Source organism: Lissotriton helveticus, chromosome 4_1 (assembly GCF_964261635.1).
Source record: "Lissotriton helveticus chromosome 4_1, aLisHel1.1, whole genome shotgun sequence".
Taxonomy (NCBI): domain Eukaryota; kingdom Metazoa; phylum Chordata; class Amphibia; order Caudata; family Salamandridae; genus Lissotriton; species Lissotriton helveticus.
Genome location: NC_136063.1, coordinates 1,045,691,983 through 1,045,712,094, shown reverse-complemented (window position 1 = coordinate 1,045,712,094; position 20,112 = coordinate 1,045,691,983). Strand labels below are relative to the sequence as shown.

The following is a 20,112-nucleotide window of genomic DNA, read 5'->3' as shown; positions in this document are numbered from 1 at the left end:
TTGATGCCAAACAAGAATTGTAGGTAAAGAGATTATATCCTGGTTTGAAATGAAAAGTTCTACTTGTGATTGTTAATATTATTGCTGAAAAATTAAAATTTTCAAGGCCATAAGAGATCCGATTAGGAGATATGTGAGAGTCCCTATTAGAGGAGGAGCAGAGGCACTGCCAAAAGGCACTGCAAGTCATTATACGGCGAAACATCTGGTGCTCCACAAGTGCATTTGGCTGATTCAGTGGCATAAAATCACTAAATAAGAAGGTGCTTAGTTGTTTGCACGCTAAGGCACATTAAATTTGAGAATTATGGAAAAGTTTAGACCGGTATTGTACACAATGAGGCCACCTCCTAGTCCCGCAGAGTAGGAGGCACCTGACGTCTGTGAGCATGTAGCACATGTGTCAAAGAGACTCAGAAATATCAGGGTGGGGTCAGAAAGGCTGTACATAACTGTGCTGAAGCTAGATGGGATGATTAACAACAAAAATGGAGAGCTGACAAAATTGAGGGAACTAGATAAATCTTGCATTGATGAGTGAGGATCCTCAGAAAGAGAAAAAGAAAAAGGGAAATATAGTAGAGAGTGCAAAGGGATCAGGCAAAAATAATGATAGTGATTCTAGTGATGATTTTCTGGGTGTGTTATTGTCAACCCATCCACCACCTTATAATGTGACCCACCCCTAAGGAATGAGTGGTTTTGTTATTGGTGAAAGCTCGGAAGGAGCCACCGCCCCAGTGAATATGAGTCAGAACATTATGGGAGAGAGTTCACGGATTTGTGTCGCTGTTAACTCTACTGTATCAAATGCCCCAGACACAATGACTGTTCCGGTTACTATTGGTCTCGCAGTTTCTTTGTATAAATCTGAGTCATCAAGAAACACAACACATGCTTGGATGGTTCCTACTGGAGTAATTACGTCAGCTACTGTTTACGGATCAGAAAGGCACGGGAAGAACTCCTTTGGCCCCGATTATGGTGACTTCACCATTTGATCCTCCTGCACTATCATCAATAAATCAGACAGGACTCACCCCTGTAGAGGAACCAACTCAGAAGTGGCAAAATACTCACTTGTCTATTTGGAATTCATGTCAGTGCATTTCAAGTAGTAGTCCGCAGGAAGGGATAGTGCACAATACTTCTGGTGTCCAAAATGGTGTTAATTCACAGTAATTGGATGATTTGATTAGATTTTTTAATGTGTTCCCACGAGAAGCTGAAGGTTCAGGATTAATCAGAGAATTCCAGTCTCCAGGAAGGGAAAATACAGTAGATGTGGTCAAATTGAAATTAGAATTTGAACAGATGATATCAGGAAATCTTGATCTTTCCAGGATAGATACCTATTAATATAATGAACATATTAAATGTGCAATGATGTCATAAGCTTACAGGCTAAGCTCATGATCAACTGTCTGAATTGGCTTGAGTGTATGATGTAAATTTAAGTAGGAACAAATCCTTACAAAAGACGTTAGTGTGCATGTTTTGATGAAAGTGACATCACCATTATGAGAATGTCAGGAATGAAAATGCAAATCAGAGAACTACTAGGTAGTATTCAGAAACTGAGTAAACTAGACATGTTGAAAGGCAGATGGGAGAAGAAGAAAGGCAGAAAGAAAGTGAAGGGAGAGCCACCTCCATCTTTGTTAGTTAGAGAAGATGCTTAATATTTCTCATTGAGAGAAGTGCCTGATGGAGGTGACGTTCACATGCCTTGGAGTTGGAGTGATCTTGCATCATTTACAAATGATTTCCCCAAATTGAGACATAGTCAGTGAAGTGGTACACCCTGGTTGATCGATTTGTAAAGATTTCACAAGTTTTGTGGCTAGATCTGAATAGCCTTTTTAACACTGTGGTACTGACAGATTTGTGGGCCGAATGTAAAGTGGCTATGAAGTGGCCAGAGAAGGAGCCACAGGAAATCCGAAATCTCATGCCCCATCTCCTTTGGTGATGAAAAAGTATCTACAGGTGATTGGCTTTTTTAAAGGGAAGATACTAGCGAAGGACATTGATTGGGTTAAAATTGACAAAACAAATCAAGAGCCTTGAGAAACTGTCCATGATTTTTATTCGATATTGTTGCAAGTGTTTAAACAGCACAGTGAAATGGAAAATCTTGAATCCAATGATATGGGAAACTTTGTGTCTTGGTTTGTGACAGAATTGAGACCTGAGGTTAGCATTATGATTCAACAGCTTTTATATTTGTTTGCAGAATAAGCCATTTGATGAGATCCTGAGGTATTCAAAATATTGCAGTGATGAACTGGAAATGAAATAGAAGCAGTTGAAGGAGAGGTTGTTGTTGGCACAATTTAAAGCAGCCCAGAGAGGAAGAGCAAGGTGTGTATCAGCATGGTATTCCTGTGATGCAAGGCAGAAATGGTTACTCACAACAGGGTAGAGGGCATGGTGTCCCGATTGATCCGACTACTGGAATTGATGTTTCCACATTAAAGAAATCAAATACATGTAATTATTGTGACCAGTTAGGGTATTGTAAAAGGGAATATAGTCTCAACATCGATAGAGAGAAGAAGGAGAATTAGGTCAAAAATTCATGGTTTGTATAGATTCAGTGTAATAACCCCATATAGTCATGAAATGTGCAGAGGCAGAAGGTACAAGGTTCTAATGTACAATAATTTACAATGATGCAAGTTCCTCAAGCCCCAATTCCATAGCCAAATGTAAATGGTCCTAGATCTAATTCTAACCAGGTTCTGGATTTTAGTCAGGATTCATTCTAGAACCAGAATCTGTTTTAGCCATTTCCTGTGTTTGACTTGAGGTTTACGATTGAGATCTGTCACAATGACGGTGCCTGAGGGAGGAGGAAGATTGTGTGCTTGGAGCAGTCTGATATGTAGACGAGAGTGGTCTATTCGTGGAAGGTGAGGTGAGTGGCCACCCTGTATCATTTTTGACCGACACTGGTGCTGCCCTTTCCACTGTCAGAACAGTGGAAATTCCAAACCTACCCCTCTCAGGAAAAAGAATTTAATTTGTAGAAGTTGCAAGCAAACAAATGACAACTCCAGTAACACGAGAAGTGTCTGTTAAAATAGGGTCCTTTAAAGAGGGACATTAGTTTGTGTTGGCGACTCTAGTCCTGTGAATCTTTTAGGGGATGACTTAATGAGTACCTTAAATTTCACATATAGAGGCGTGACTTACCGAGCCAAGATGGTGGACACACCTTGAGTGTGCTCCTGGACCCCTCCACCATCCGCCCGTAATCCTCTTGTCCTGCGGGCCATCCAGCCCTGACATCAAAGCTGTCTTCGCGCGGCACCTCCGGCTGTGTCCATGACTGGGGAAAACCCCGTCTTTCGATGCTCCGCAGCTGGTAGCCAAGGCTCGCACCAAAATGGCGACCTCCTCATATTGAGCTCCGACGCCGGCCACCTCTGACCTGTGCCGCCTGATCCCACCTTAATGCCCAAGGAGGCGGAGAGACCCTCCTAGACTCGGAGAGTCTGGGAAAAACAGCTGCCACCGGGGTGCCAACTGGGTCTCTCTCCCTTCTCGCTCGGCTGTGGTCGCCCGGAGGCGGCCACGGGTGCCTGGTTCTGCCCTGCCGGAGATGAAAGGGCACACCTGGCACAGTGCTGCCCACTTGTTGTGCCTGGGGAGATGAGTATTGCCACACCCTGGCCCCCCAGCGTCCCTGCAGCAGCATTGGCCACCATTTCGGGTGACGGAGGCAATTGGGAGATGGCGATCCGCTTTGCCTGTCGAGAGATGATCCAAGTGAATCAAGGCCCGGCAACTGGTGGACTTACAGATGGATGAGTCCCGGCGTCGATGGGGGTCCGGGGATAGCTGTGTGGGGCCTCCTGCATGGGCGGGTGACCTGCGGGAGAGTGGGGCTGACCCCAGGTGGTGCTGCCTGTCACCTGGCTTGACTGGGTCCCCTCGCACCCTGTGCCTCGCAGCCCTTGTGCCAGCTTTCCTTGGTCCTGGCGGCAACTGAAGGCAGCGCTTTGGGGCTGACTTCGGACTCCTACCTGGGGGAAACCTGGAGGGTGGTGTCAGCTGTGACAATCAAGCGGCAAGGGGCCCGTAGTGGGGACCACTGCCGCCCTCCTGCCACCCCAGCCTGCTGTTCCCTGACCTGAGGTGGTCACAAGGCCTAGCAGTATGGCGATCTCCCGGCATTGCCCCTGACAAACTGAATCTGGTATTACCACCTCCAGAGGCTGAGACTCTGGCACCGGGGGCACTCGGCCACATTCACCAGGCGGCGTGCTGATCCTTGCAACAACCTCCCTTACTGCCCCACCTGATCTGTGTTTGCCCTACCTACGCGGGTCATCGAGTCCGCCTTACAGAGGCCTGGCCATAACTCCTAGATCAGCCTCCCACTGTCCTGCTGTTGATTGAGGTTGGGGCCTGATGAAGTGACATCGGCTGCTACCAGCGAGCTGCGTGAGGCCCCAGGGGACGCCTCCTTCACCGGTCCCCCCGCTGTTGCCCAGCTCGAGTGAAGCCCGGTGGGGCATTTGGACCTTGAGTGCGGGGACCTCGCCGTGGCCCTGGTTCAGAACTCTGTCCCTTTGCCACCGAAGTGCAGTCCTCTTTGGAAGGGTGGAGTTGGCCAAGCACACCGGGCGGCGGTGGGTCTTGATTGGGCCTTCTCCTTCGCTCTGACTACCCCCTGCTATGAAATCCTTCAGGAGAGATCCTCAGGGTTCCCGGCCCAGTAGAGTGGCATCATGGGCAGAGGCAGACCGGCCAAGACGCCTGCCACTCAGGCCAAAATGGACCATTTCATGACTACCGATATGGGGGCAACTGGGGGAACCACTGACAGGGAACCCCCACTGCCTGCGGACCTGTCTACCATCCTACAATCTATCCATTCCTCACAATCCTCTGTGGAGGGCAAGATCGCAGAAGTACGTGTGGACATGACCCTCATCCTGCAGGATCTCCGGAATGACACGGCCCGGATCAGGAGACCGAATTTCCACAGTGGAAGATGATGTCCAGCAACTGAAGAGAGAGGTCCCTAGGCTCCAGTCGCACACCCAGGAACAGCACCAGCAAGCAGTAGATGCAGAAAACAGGCGGTGGAACAAGACCGTACTGTGGATTTCTTGGAGCAGTGGCTGCGATCATGGGTCCCTGAAGGCTCCCTCACCCCCTGTTTTGCAATAGAGCTGGCCCACCATTTCCTTGCTCCTGAACCACTACCAGGAGCAGCTCCCCGATCAGTTATAATGCTGTTACTCAACTTCAAGGCCCGCGACTCCATCTTGGCCGAAGTCTCAAACAACAATGCCTTATTTATGAAAATCATGCAATTATGGTCTTTTCGGATTACACGCGCCAGGTCCAGGGCCAACGCTGCTCGTTCGGCGAAGTCGAACAAAAGCTAGGGGCTCTTAACATCCAGTATAGGCTCCTCTTCTTGCCATGCCTGCGAGTGGTGTTTTCCAACAAAACATTATTCTTTGACACACCTGCAGAGCCTTGGGCTTGGGCAACGGAGGAGCGTCCTCTGTGGATTGGCGACCGGAATCCATTGCCTGTTGATGTGGGCAGTGGGTCCGCCCATAACGAGCCTTCAGCCCCCGGCCTCAGCGCAACCACTCCTGCAGGTGTCGTGGCCAACGGCGGGCCCGCTCGGACTCCCCGTTGGGCCCCTCCCAGCAACCGGCATTGCTTTCTGGAGATTCATTGACTGGGAGGCGGTCCGGCTCCTCTGGCTGCCTGGACCACGGAGGTGTCTCGCCCTGGCCCTCACTGCTGGACTCCCGAACACAGATCTTTCTTGTTGTCCGACGCTTCTAAGGGACCCTGCTTGAACCCGTTTCTACCTCCCGGGCTTGGCTCCGCAGCCAGAAACTGCGCTTTGGCCCACCATTGCCTCTATTCGCTAAGGACTTGATTATGCATAACCTTTCATGAGGAGGGGTCCTCCACGCTTCCCAATTCCCAAGCATTTTAGTTTGTTCTTTGGTAAAATTTGTTTATTGTTGGGGCGACAGATGCTTCCGTTCCCGAAGTGTAGGGTGGGGGTTGGGTTAGGGTGGGGGGACTGTTGTCCCATGTTCTGCTTTCAAGGTGTTTTTATTGTTTCTTCATTTTGCCACACCAGCACTCACATGACGCCTCGTTACCTTCCTGGTGGGACACAATGGCTCCTCTTTGGACACCCAACCAGGCCTATGGGCGACCCAACTCATAGCCGGGCTTCCCTTTGAGACTTTATCCCATCACTGACATCGTCTGCCCCTATACCTGATACACTTCTGCTAGGGACCTCCCTGCGCGTCGTGTCCTGGAATGTCAACGGCTTCTTGGACCATTTTCAGCGCATGGCGGTATTACGCTGCGCGCAACGCCTTGGGGTAGAAGTCCTATTGCTACAAGAGACGCATTTGCTGGGTAATCACTGTCCCTTTTTAACACGATACGGCTACGATAGGGTTTGGCACTCGGGATTCACTCGGGGCTCCCGTGGGGTGGCGATCCTGGTGAAACGTTCCCTTCCTCTCATGACCGCTTGCGTCACCCACGATGCTCAGGGCACCTTTGTGGCCCTGAGTGGCACGCTGAACGGTGGCTCCATCAATCTTGTATCGCCCTATTCTCCCCCTTCAATGTTGACAGCGACCCTAGCCAAATCTGTCGAACTTCTAGCATCCCTGTCCTTAGGTCTCACTTTCCTTGGGGGTGACTTTAATGCTGTTTCCTCCCCTGACTTAGACATGACTGGCCCTCCCTCTCCTGGTAGACTTGCGCAGGCAAGACAACTGACGCCTTCGTCTGAATCATTGGGTTTCTGTGATGCGTGGCATATCGCACTCACACTCCAGGCAGTTCACACATTCTTCGGCAGCTCATCATACACAAGCGCGTACCAACATGTTTTTCGTTCCCTCGACTGATTGTCTCATGATTCAAGACATTTCCATCCTCCCCCGGGGTATCTCCGACCACTCCCCAGTGATGCTTAACAAGGGCTCCCCTACCGCCTCAGTGCGTCAAACATGGAGGCTAAATGCTTGGTTCCTTCAGGACAAGAGTTTCGAAAGGTGATGGAACGGGAACTTAAGCAATATTTTCTGACCAATGAGGGATCAGTACCCTCACCGGGCACTCTGTGGGAGGGTGGCAAGGCCCCAATTAGGGGGGTCACCAAGGGCTAGCTCAAACTCCAGTGGCAGGCACAATTGGAGCAAATTACCTTGCATGAGGCGCAAGCGCTGCATCTTGAACAAACATGCATCCAAACCCCAGACGCCTTAGAGGTGCCCCTTCTTATTCATATTCATTCAGAGATTAGACAACTTTCACTGGACGCGGCCAAGCTCCTCTGGTGCTCATCTGTGGCCAGGGTCTTTGGTTGGGGTGACAAAAATGGCTCACTCCTCCACAAACTAGCCACCTATCCAAGAGCAAACCACATAATCCCTGAAATCATGGATCAGGAAGGTTTGGTGTACTGCTCCCCAGGGGGATGGCCCTTGCCCTTGCCTCATACTATCATCAGTTATAAGCAGCCAGAACTCCAACCCTCTCTCTGGCCGGCCTGTTGGGGGTAGGGACCGTCTGTCTACCCCGCCTGGACCCCATAGCTCAAGAAGATCTGGAGTGCCCCATCATCCAAGAAGAAATTGGGGAGGCAATCACTCTCATCTCCTCTGGCAAGACTCCGGGCCCTGATGGCCTCCCTCAGGAATACTGCGCTCTATATCGCAAAACCCTCCTTCCTCACCTTGCGGGTCTGTTTCTGGAGGCAGCTGAGAAGGGTTCCTTCCCTCCGGAGACGGACATGGCCACCATAATGGTCCTTCCCAAGTCCCAGCCTACCTCATCGCAGTGTGCGGACTACCGTCCCATTTCCGTCATCAATACTGACGTGAAACTGTTTGCCACACTCCTTGCCCAATGGCCCAAACCCCACTTAACCTTGTTGGTTCATCCCGATCAATGCGGGTTCATGCCCTCGTGTGGCACCCGACATTGTCTCCGGAGGCTGCAATTGATCCTGGCCCATTGCCACTTGCTCACCCCGATATCTAGAGCTCCTCCTTGTAGACTTTGAGAAAGCTTTCAACTCGGTGGACTGGGGATTTTTGGAGGATGTCCTCGATAGGATGGGCTTTGGTCCCCGCTTCCGAGGTCTGGTGAGGGTTCTTTATGCCCGTCTGAGGGCTCGTGTCCTGGTGAATGGGGTTCTGTCGGAGCCCTTCCCGGTCTGCAGAGGAACGAGGCAGGGATGTCCTCTTTCCCCCCTACTCTTTGCTCTGGTGATGGAGCCCCTGGCGACTTTGATACGATTGTGCATGCACGTGCAGGGTTGGAAGTGGCCCAACACCAAAACCGATAAGAGCGCTCTTTACGCAGATGATGTACTCATCTATTTAGCGGATCCCGCCTGGTCAGGCCCCCATTGTCTCTACATCCTACAATCCTTTGAACAGGCTTCGGGCCTCCGACTGAACCCCAACAAATCGGTCCTGGTCCCCCTCCACTTGTTCAAAGAATGCTTTGATTGGCAGTCCACCCTACCACTCTGTTTCCAATCGTTTAAGTACTTGGGGATATGAGAGACTCTACTCCCCGAGCTCAGCTGGGCCCTCAATGTTACTCCTCCAATGAAGAGGGCTAAGGCAAACACTGCTCCTGAACCCCATGGGGAGGCTCGCCCTCTTTAAATGATGATTCTTCCCAGGTTCCTCTATGTACTACAAAACACCCCCCCCCTGCTTTCCCGGGAACTGGTTTCGCAAACTGGATACCATGGCCAATAAATTCCTCTGGGGGAAAGGTAGGGCCTGACTGACTCTGAATGTCTGTAGGATACCCTCATTCAATGGGGGCCTAGGGATGACACATTTATATCTATACTATCTGCTGCTCCGGCATTATCGACGACCTACGGACGGATCGCCAAACTTCATTCAGTGTGAGAGATATCGAGAGTGGGTTAAAATACTGCTCATTCTATTTCCCTTCTACCGCGCCATCTACTGGAGACGCTGCATATTATAACTTCAAAGTATTAGCAACGGTTAATGGTGCCTCTGTGATTTACATTTAAAGTGGGACCTACGCCGAGTTCTGACTCAGTAGAGAGTGGACCTTTGAAGTCCCTACCCTGTGGTAGTTGTGGGACCAACATAACGTCCTGCCGAGATAAAGAATGACTATTTTCCTGTATTATTCTCGTGCCATTTAACAGAGACTATAGGATTAATGCTCAGATTATTACTCTGACTACAGATTGTGCCCCCTTGCCACCAAATTGTTGTATGGAAAACAGTGTATTATAAACTCAAGAAAAAGATTGTTATACATGGAAACAATGATTTAATGCGCCCTGACGAAGGAATTTAGGACCAGACGTTCCTTTCCGAAACGCGCGTCGGCGCTTCTTCTGTTTTTGTTCGTATATATATATTACATGTTTTGTGCAGTCTTTATGTTGTGTATTTTTGGATTCATGTGTTGAGGTTGCGGGATTGGCGAGACGGTGTGTCCGGATGAGTTGTATGATTGGTCTGACTGGGTTGGTAGGTTTGATCGCTTTGCTGTCTGGGGGTTTGTGTGTATATATTATAAATATGTGTATATAGAATATTCATTAAAAAAATCACTATCAGGATATTGTGTTGTCATAATGTCCTAATGTATCAGAAAATTGTGTATATAAAAATAGACAATGTTGTTTCAATAACTTTTGTTTGTGGGACAATGTCATTATTCGAATTGATGTAGGTTATATTACCTAACTTTAATCAGATTTCTGTGAGAGGCTTTTGTTCTTGTATCTATACTATCTCGCCACGTGCCTGCTCTCCATACAGGACTGGTTCAATGTGGGATGGTCTGATCCAGCTTACAGGCTTGAACTGGGTGAATTGGGTCTGAACAGGGTCCAGTCTATGCTGTACGGGGAGTCCATCCCGTCCCAGATGCCGGAGGTGATGCGCTCAGCGCTGCTGGCCTGGCGGGCCACACTGCGACACACCAAGTGGACTCATACATTGACCCAGTGCACACCCATGTGGCAGGGGACCTGGCTTAAGGAGGTTTCCTGGCTGCAAGGTTTCCGATCCTGGGACTCTATAGGAATCTCACAATTGGGTGATGTGCGGGTGGGGGATCATATACGCTCCCTCAAAGACCTTCAAACCCGACAATCCCTACACCAGTCGCAGTTCTATAAATACCTACAGCTTCGACATGCTCTTCATGCACAGCTCACAACAGGCACACTGCTCCCTGACCATAGCCCGCCAGAGGCGCAGATTATGCTTGGGTACCTGGGGAAGGGTGGCATCTCCTGCTTCTATTGTATGCTGATCAATAATACCCCTACTTCCCTAGATTGATTGCGTGCTCAATGGGAGGAATGGGTAGGCACGCTGGAGGAAGAAGACTGGTGTGACACCCTTACGGCCCCCAAGACGGTCCCTGCTTCCACCAGGCTGAGCATGGTACAGCTCTACTATTTGCACGCAGCTTACCTCACCCCTGTACGCCTTCATCGAGCAGGATTGAGCCCGACCGCCGCATACACTAGGTGCGATCACAAAGCAGCTGATTTTCTACATATGGTATAGGCCTGTCCTCGCTTGGCGCGGTTCTAGGGGGACATTGAGGGGGAACTCACTGAAATACTGGGGTGGGAAGTCCTGCATGACCCGAATCACACAATCCTGGGCATCACTGTCAGGCTAGATTGGTCCAGAAATGACAAGTTGTTTTTTACTACAGCAATGGTGGTGGCTAAAAGGGACATAGCGGCCTCCTGAAAATGCCCTCACCCCCCCCCCCATGTGTCGGACCCTGGCAAACCGCGGTCGACTGGTGTGCCACGCAAGAAAAATCTATGTATGAAGCACATGGATGTCCTAAGAAGTAACGTAAGATCTAGGGGAAGTGGTTGGGGGAATGGTTTAGTCTCAAAGGGAATGTCTATACGTCTGCTGTTTTATATTCATTCATATTTGTAGAATGGGTCGCGCAGATCATTGATTGTAATCCTGGTCTTCATGGTGTCGTAGTGTATGGCTGGTGTCTTTTTGTCAAATCAATAACAATTTGGTTAGCAAAAAAAAAAAATCACAATTACTGCACTCCGAAAGGTGTGGAGTTTCAGACTGATGATGAAGATTTTGATTTTAAATTGGCAAGTCAAGGGCCAACATTGGATTGTACCCTTTAATGACAAATTATCATTTGCCACTGGATCTCAGAGATATGGTGAAAACTGAAGTCTGAGACTTCTCAGGAAAGGACATAGGTCTCATAAAGGGAGTTGAGCCTACTAATAAGAATGTTAAATCTAATGCTGCATACCCAAGAACTCCTCAGTACAATTTGAGTCCCAATACAAAGCATTATGAAAGAGATAATCCCATCATGGGCCTGCAGATGCCTAGCAGTAAGTAACACATCATGCAGGACCTGAGAAAGAATAATAACACTGATGTTTACTCTTATCCTGTGGTGCTGAATCCAGCTGTGAATTTATTTCAAATTCCATGTGAGTGATTTACTTTAATCGACTTGTGCCAAGCCTTCTTCTCTACACCCTTGCATGAGGACGGTCAATACTTCTTCGCAATTTGGTTCCAAACTGTATTTTGCATAGTGCAAAGTCCCACAGGTGTATACAGAAAGTCCCTTGATGTTAAAACAGATCCTTAAAAATAAGCTAGAGTCCCAAATAATGTCCTGTATCTCTGCTCTGGTGTAATATATAAATAAGTTACTAGATTCTTCAGATACACCGGAAGCATGTAAACAAGACACCATTGCACTGTTGAACCACTTTACTGAGAAAGGACATATAGTGTCCCTCAGTAAGTTGCAGTATTGTCAAAAAGAAGTTCTGTATCTCGAACATCTTATTTAAAAGGAAGCAGGGAAGGTGCAAGAGAGAATCTCAGCGACTATGAAAACGAATCCACCAACCATCCAGAGAGAAGTCAGGATGTTTTTGGGAATGGTAAGCTACTATCGACAGTGCATACCCTACTCTTCCCTAAGTGGCCAAGTCTTTAAAGAGGCTCATTTATGAGGATGTGTTGGATCCGGTACCATGGGATAATAATTGCTTGATTGCCTTCCTAGAGTTGCGAGAAAGTGTCTGTTATGCCCTGGCAGTGGGAATGCTTGATTATAACAATGCTTTTGCTCTTTTCTGAATTGAGAGGGAGGGCTGCACTCTCTCACTGCTTACACAAATGCTCAAAGACCTGTGGCTTTTTTCTGCTATTCTTGACCCTGTACCTGCAGGACTGCCCGGATACCTTAAAGCTGTAGAGGCAGTAGGTGTCAGCATAGAACCGAGTGAAAGTATTGTAATGGGACATTCTCTTACTGTGTTCGACCCGCATTTTGGAGAGATCTTGTTGATGCGTACACACACTCAACATCTCACCAACAGTCTATTGACTAAATATGAGCATATTATACTTGTAGCTGAGAATATTTCCTTGAAGAGATGTGCAACTTTTTCTCCTGGTACACTGTTACCTTTGCCTGAAAAGAAAATTGATAATGGAGAAGTAAAGCATGACTGTCTCGAAGTCACTGAACTATGCACCATGCCAAGACAAGATATACAAGATGATCTCCTGACAGAGTCTTACTTCATACTGTTTCTTGATGGGTCCTGCCTAAGAGATGAAGGGGGGCCCTGAGAGCAGCATATGCAGTTAGTACAGTTACCGGGATAGTGGAAGCCTCCTCGCTTCAAGGGATGTCTTCTGCACAACTGGCTGAATTGATCGCTTGCTGTGTTTCTGCATTGCTGAGAGTGGAATTACTACTGTTAGTCAGTATGGCTTTAGTGTCATTCATGATTTTGGACAGTTATGGTTACAGAGGGGATTCATGACATCATCCAGATCTCCTATCTGGAATGGTGAGTATGCTATGAGATTCTTGGAGGCATTGCAGTTGCTTACCAAGATTGCCGTTGTAAAGTGTTTGGCCCATAGATATGGAGATGACTATGTGACAGTTGGCAACTGATATGCTGATGAGGTTTGTGATATTGTGCTAATGGGGCCCGAACATATAATGGTGAGTATGTAAATGAATCTGAAGATGAGAAGTACAACCTTTTGTAGACAAAAGTTGATACTTGGAAACAGGGGAAAAAGTTGCAGGAAGAAGTGCCAGAGATAGAACAACAGAGTTGTGTCAGAGAGGGTATCTTAAAAGAAAGGACGACATCAGTGGATGGAAGACCTGTATTGCCATATAGCTTGCTATCCCCAAGGGCCAGACATTTTCAGGGTTGCACACATGTTGGGAGGGATGCCATGGTCATACTTTTTGGACAGAACTGGTTTAACTCACCATTCAGAATGATTACTGAGGGATTGTATCACAGATGTGTTTTGTTCCAGCCAATGAATGTAGGGAGAAGAACCACATAGTAAGGACAGGAGGGCCATTGAACTGGATGCAGCTGGACTTCATCGAGATGCCTGTGTTCAATGGGCTGAGATATGTTCCGGTGATTGTGTGTATCTTCTCGCGTTGGGTTGAAGCATACCCAACCAAAGGAAACAATAGCCTCACAGTAGCTAACTTGTTGTAGAGGGGACTGATACACAGGTTCGGTTCCCTGATTTTGCTGGAGTCAGACTGAGCAATTCATTTCATTAATGAGGGCCTAAAAATGTTGTGTGCAGTATTACAAGCGGATGTTCGGTTTGAAAAAACCCATTGTTAATATTTACTCATTTCGTGCCATAGTAGGTTAGCAGTGTGCGGCTAAATGACATTCCATTTGCATTCATGTTATGTAACCCACTGAGTTATCCTTGTTATGCGCAAGCCACAGTTAGCAAGTGTGACTCCATTTTGTATTTCGCAATCCCCATTAGGCTGTGTCTGGACTAGGCCTCATTATTCGTATTGCATGCCTCAGCAGAACACTGTATTCAGCTATTATTTCCTTCCCTGCTCAAAGTTGGATTTTGACTTACTAATGAATAGGCCACTCTGCCCTTGCATTCCTGTCCTTGTGTGTAACTTCGCTCCCACGTTAGGAGATGCTGAGACTCAGCACCGTAGCCTTGAATTGTAGATAACATGTACCCATTTGGCAGGTGGTAGCTCATCCTTCTATGCCTCTTTGTTCATGATTGGCCCAAGCTGGTAACTTTCCATTGTGAGAGTGGTTGGAGGCTTCTCGGGACGAATGCTTACTCATTGCAGACTGTTTTGGGGTCAGTCCCACGGCAGACATCTTAGGGTGTTGGTCAGGATGGACTTCTCTGCAGAGTATTGCTAATAAAGTGTATGTTTGTATTCTCTACTGCCTGGCCAACTCTTCATTCTTGGGAAGACATAGCAGGTGTTTGTAAGAAACCCGGGGGGCCCCTAAGGGCCACTTCCTTCATGGAACAAAGACTGCATTGCAGCTATCAGCCTAAGGTTTCAGGCATAATTGAGCATGTAAATGGAACAATGAAATCCTGGTTTGCCAAAGTGTGTGAGTCAACGTCTCTGAAGTGGATTGATGCTTTGCCTACTGTATTAATGAGTCTACGCAGCATTCTTGATCGCAGGACAGGACTGTCCCCACATGAAATCATCATGAGTCAAGTAATGGGACTGTCAGCAGTGTCTGAAAATGCCCTTTAGAACATTACAGATGACATGATTTTTTACTACTGCAAGGGACTAACTGACATGGTGCTGTCTGTGTCTCATCAGGTTGGAGCTGCTACCACACCGCCGCATCAGGAGCAGTGCCATGACTTCAGTCTTGGTGACTGGGATTTGGTGAAGAAGCACGTTCAGAAAAGGTGTCTGGATCTTTGATGGCATGGACCATTCCAGGTTATCGTAGTAATGAACACTGCTGTTAAGTGTGGAGATCTTCCCAACTGGGTCCATTCTCCAGACACTTGCACAGTGTAGTGTCGCCTTGATGATGTGACAGTGGCTCTCCCAGAAAGGCAGATCGCAACTGAAAGGCAACAGGGTGAGGTGGAACAAGTTATAAAGAATTAGCAAGAACCTGAAGCAGCACATCCTCAGCACGAGTCTTGATGAGTCGACATTTTTATGTTGAGACAAGAGAGTATTGGGCTGTGGCGCTGAGTGCTACGGCAAGCTGAGGGGAGCTAGAGATGGTAGGCCGAGAAGGCAGATACTATCCCAGAGGAAGCTGAGGATGCGGAGGCTTCTGGTCTGTGTGACAGTGAGGATGAAAGATCTGTATTCAGGAGATCAAAAAGAGCTGGGGTACCCTGTCTGAGGTTCTCATCCCCTGAATGGACATACTTTGCAGCAATTTACAGCGAGAGGGGATCTAGTGATTTGGAGGATAACAGTGAGATTCCAATTAAACCTCCTTGAACCTAAGCTCATGACTGAACTGTGCTATGAATTTGCTTTGCTATTGAATGAACTGACACCTTGTCACTGGCATTATCTTTGGACTGAACTTTGATATGTGCTTTTACTAGAAACAATTAAATTAAGATTTTTTAAATAATTAAGATTTCCTAACCTGAGGCTGCGGAAGCATAAAACAAACAATAAGTAATGTGTTTCAAAGCAATGACAGTTTCACTATCAAAATATCAGATTTATAATGAATGGTTTAGCACAGCGTAGCAGCATAAATAGATAGATCGATAACAATCCTTTGTCCCAGTAAACAATAAGGCCCAGTGATAATTCATCAAAACATAAAATCATTTTCCAACAATTTCACATTAACAAGCAGCCGAATAAATATATCTATATATCAACAAACAGGTAAATTCATCTTTTAAAAGCTGGAGATGATGTAAAGCTGCCCGAAACCTGATGTTTAAAAACTTTAAAAGAGGGATAATAAAGTCACGTCTTGGCTTGATATAAAGTTGGCAAAAGGACATAAAATGAAGTGTGCACTGAGTGGACTTAGAATCACAAGGGCACATATCCAGTTTGACATCGCAATAAACTTTGCGGGGATAAGAAAACAAGAGATGTGAAATGCCAAACCTGAATCTAATAAGGTAGAAGAATTTAGTGTGACTGAAATAAAAGGAAAGATAAGGCTCGACCCCTAAAGAACAGACTAAAAGCGAGTGTTCTAAGGCGCTCTTTTTTACCATCTGTAGGTTTTCTCTAGTTGAATATAGGCAAGATCAATGGTCCCTTTTCAGTTTCACTTTCGGAATATTTGCAATGCTAGCTGGATCGTGAAAACAATCCGCCAGCCCCAGGGATTTTAGCTGTTTTTTTATGTAACTGAGCCAGGGTATCTTTATCATGTGATCCAAGTTAAAACAGTCTGAAATAATTGCCCGATTTAAAAGTGGTTCTTCCTTCGCCCAAATGGAGTGCCAAAATAAAATCGGTGCTAATAGGATACAAAAGGACAAAGGATACAAGCCAAGTTCTCTGTGACAGATAGTAGCAGCGAGGCTGTTGGGGACTGTCAACAAGCGTCTCATAAAAATGTTTTTGGCTCTTTGTATACCCACTGGATTACAACAACCCCAAACTCCAGCCCCATACAATATGACGGAACAGGAGCGAGCCTTGTAGATGCTAATAATTGCATTAATCGGTCTTGAACCTAGTTTTTTCATGAATCTAAAAATTGCCTCCAGGTTTTCGTTAAAACATCTTATTCTCATCTCAATTAAATGGTGCCAGGTGCTTTTTTGATCAAACGGGATTCCCAGATAGGAAAAGACAGCTTTCAATTTTTTATAAATCAAGATTTTAAAATGATGGGGGATTTACCCATTACCATAGTGTAACATTTCCCTACATTGGTCTTTAGACCAAGTCCATTCATGAAGTCATTAAACCCTGTCAAAAGCTTCTGCAAACCCACACTAGTTCTAGACATTAAAACATAATCACCTGCGTAAAGTAGTGCCGGGACATTTCTGGTACCTATCTTGGGGGCATCCACGTTCCCATGATTAATATAGCCTTATAGCCCGCCGTAGAGGGCTATACCGGCTATTAAAGGCCCTCTCCAGCGTTGAAGGCCCCGAGCCGAAGGCGAGGGCCTTTAACAAGGGAGAGGGACTTTAATAGCGGTATAGCCCATCTACGAAGGGCTATAAGGCTATTAGAACATTCTGCCACTAGAGGACAGAATGTTCTAACAAAATAAACAAAGCCTTTTGGGAGCGTGAGGGGATTGGAATCCCCTCAGGTTCCCTGAAGCCTTTGTTCACAGCCAGAGCTGTGAACAAAGAAACATTGGAATGTTGGAATCTAGGCTTATACCAGCCATTATAAGCCCAGAGCACTCCATTGTTTTCAATGGAGCTCCCAACATTCCAATGTTCTAATGTAGCTTTCTGAATCATTAATATGTAAACAAAATATAAACGGTGCGAGAATGCAGCATTGGCGAACCCCACAATCCATTTTTTTGGGGGCTGAGAGTTCACCATCTACACCATATCTGACCCTCTCTGTCACATCTTGATGCATTGTGGCAAGAAAGTGGATGATAGATGGTTCAATGCCCATGTTCAACATTTTTTCCCACAATCTCCCTCTCTGTACCCAGTCAAAAGCAGATGTAAGGTCCATGAACAAAAGATAAAGATATCCGGGCTTAGCTATTTTGTACTTGCTTACGACAGGTGCAGAGTAAGACATTGTTTGATGGTTGATAACAAAAAGGAGGACAAAGTTCCTATACAAGGGTGCAAAAGTCACCGGTGTATCAGGGTGCAACCAGTCACCCATGCATTAAAAACAGGGAAGGATAAGGGAAAGATAATCCTAGGTATAAAATACCCCAATATGAGAGGGAAAGACATTCAACATCCTCTGCTGCCCTCACACACCCCGAAGGATGTCATGCTTCATCATTGGGCATTTTGCTCCTCGTAGGGCCAGCGCTGCAATTCCCTACGGGACCCCCGAAGGGTCACTTTGTCGGAGATCTTTTTGAGGAAATGCCGGATGTTGCATGAGGGTGTGTGGGGAAGGGTAAAGGAGGGTAATTCATGTACGTGCAAACGTGATAGTGTGATAAAAATTCCAAGGGTATGATAGCAGCAGTAAGTTTTTCTTGGTAAACCCTTGGCAGTTAAGAATACTGTTTAAAAATGACTGACCCCAAAAGGCCCACTATGCCTGGGTGTCTATAGTCGCGGTCGACATGTTTCGCGCCTCTGTCGCCCGTAGGTCATTGGCGCTTCTTCAGGACCAAACAAAAAACAGTGAAGTGCACGTGAACATAATGTATAAAAGTTAAAATGAGAACCCTCTTATCTCAGCCAGGGCGGGTAAGGAAGCCTGTGTACCCTCTGTGTAAATTCAGCTGCTACACAGAAGCTGCTCCTGGTTGATACCTAGGAAACAAGAAAACAAGAGAAACCACATGTGAGCGTCAGTAACTACTTGATGCATCACGAGGTGCCACTTTTGTGTACACCTATTTTCCTATACCTAGGATTATCTTTCCCTTATCCTTCCCTGTTTTTAATGCATGGGTGACTGGTTGCACCCTGATACACCGGTGACTTTTGCACCCTTGTATAGGAACTTTGTCCTCCTTTTTGTTATCAGACTTGTATTAGGAGCATGGACACTGGACCTTTATTAGCTCCTTGGTCCCCCCTCTTTTTTGTTTAATTGATTATGCACGGCAGTTTGGCCGTGGGACCGATTCTATTCCTCCCCCCCCCCTTTTCCAGCGGGCACACGAGATTGGTCTTTGGGGTCAGTGGGAGCTGACTTGTAACTATGCTCAGAAAATTTGGGCCTAGTTAATTCCTGGTCAATTAATTCTTTGCAATTAAATAAACATTAGGACGCATATCACAGTCCCCCACCCCCTTTTAGGCAACCTGGGCGTATCCTTTAAGCCCCTCTATATGGCCCATGCATCCACGTCGGGATGGTTTTTTTGTAGGGAACATCTACACAGGCCATTTATATACGAGGTGTGGTCCGGTAATGATATTAGGACCTGGTTTACACGGTGATGTCCAAGAAATTGAAGGGTGCCAAAATACCGGAGGAACTGCTTGATTCCTGATAGCTGTTTTGAGACACTACCGGTACTGACACCTTCCTTTTCATTCAAGCCAGTGCGCGTGAGCGAGGGAAGAGTGTGTACAATTGATGCACATGCGCCTCTTCGCCGCAATGCTGCACATGCGCATTGAGATACTTCCTATTCAGACATCACCGGAAAGAGTCTCCGCCTCTCCCCTTGCCCGACTTGTTGATTTAAAATCCCGCGTTTCGCCGTTTTTAATTTACTTACGGCGAGCGTCTGGACAGGGGTAGGTGCACTAGAGGCAGCACCCGTATATCTTTGTAAGTACCATTTCGTTCCAGTCACTTGATGGTTGCCATCATTTTCACCTAACTCCATTGGTGCATTTACATTTTTATTTATGTGCCTGGCCTGTGTCTATTGTTTCCACAGCCCGACTATACGCGGGCGTCCATTCTCTTGACCATTGGAGGAGTGCTTTTACTAGTGCTTGGTAAGCATGGTGATGGTGTTCCACCTATTTTCACATTTTGGTAATTCTACCATATTTCAACATTGGCAGGCTCCTGCCTCATAGTTGTTACACGTTTAACCACTTCCATGTAGCCGAGTCTAGGTGCCTTATTTTAACTTTTTTAATAATATAAGCGTTAATTGAGCTAATTGCTATTTGTACTAACGGCCCCCACCTCATGGTGGACCTTTCCCGTGTGCCTGCGCAATTTTTCTGTGAAAATAGGTGTACACAAAAGTGGCACCTCGTGATGCATCAAGTAGTTACTGACGCTCACATGTGGTTTCTCTTGTTTTCTTGTTTCCTAGGTATCAACCAGGAGCAGCTTCTGTGTAGCAGCTGAATTTACACAGAGGGTACACAGGCTTCCTTACCCGCCCTGGCTGAGATAAGAGGGTTCTCATTTTAACTGTTATACATTATGTTCACGTGCACTTCACTGTTTTTTGTTTGGTCCTGAAGAAGCGCCAATGACCTACGGGCGACAGAGGCGCGAAACATGTCGACCGCGACTATAGACACCCAGGCATAGTGGGCCTTTTGGGGTCAGTCATTTTTAAACAGTATTCTTAACTGCCAAGGGTTTACCAAGAAAAACTTACTGCTG

General features: G+C 46.8%; 1 long non-coding RNA gene across 1 annotated transcript in view; it reads left to right on the top strand.

The window, feature by feature from the left end:
- The window catches only part of LOC144827424 (uncharacterized), a 29,190-nt gene extending 9,287 nt beyond the window's left edge, over positions 1 to 19,903 (top strand). The window contains exons 2-4 of the long non-coding RNA XR_013610181.1: positions 2,237 to 2,364; positions 14,725 to 14,816; positions 19,814 to 19,903. This is a non-coding gene — a long non-coding RNA (uncharacterized LOC144827424). The remainder of the gene's footprint in view (positions 1 to 2,236; positions 2,365 to 14,724; positions 14,817 to 19,813) is intronic.
- The last annotated feature ends 209 nt before the right edge of the window (positions 19,904 to 20,112 follow it).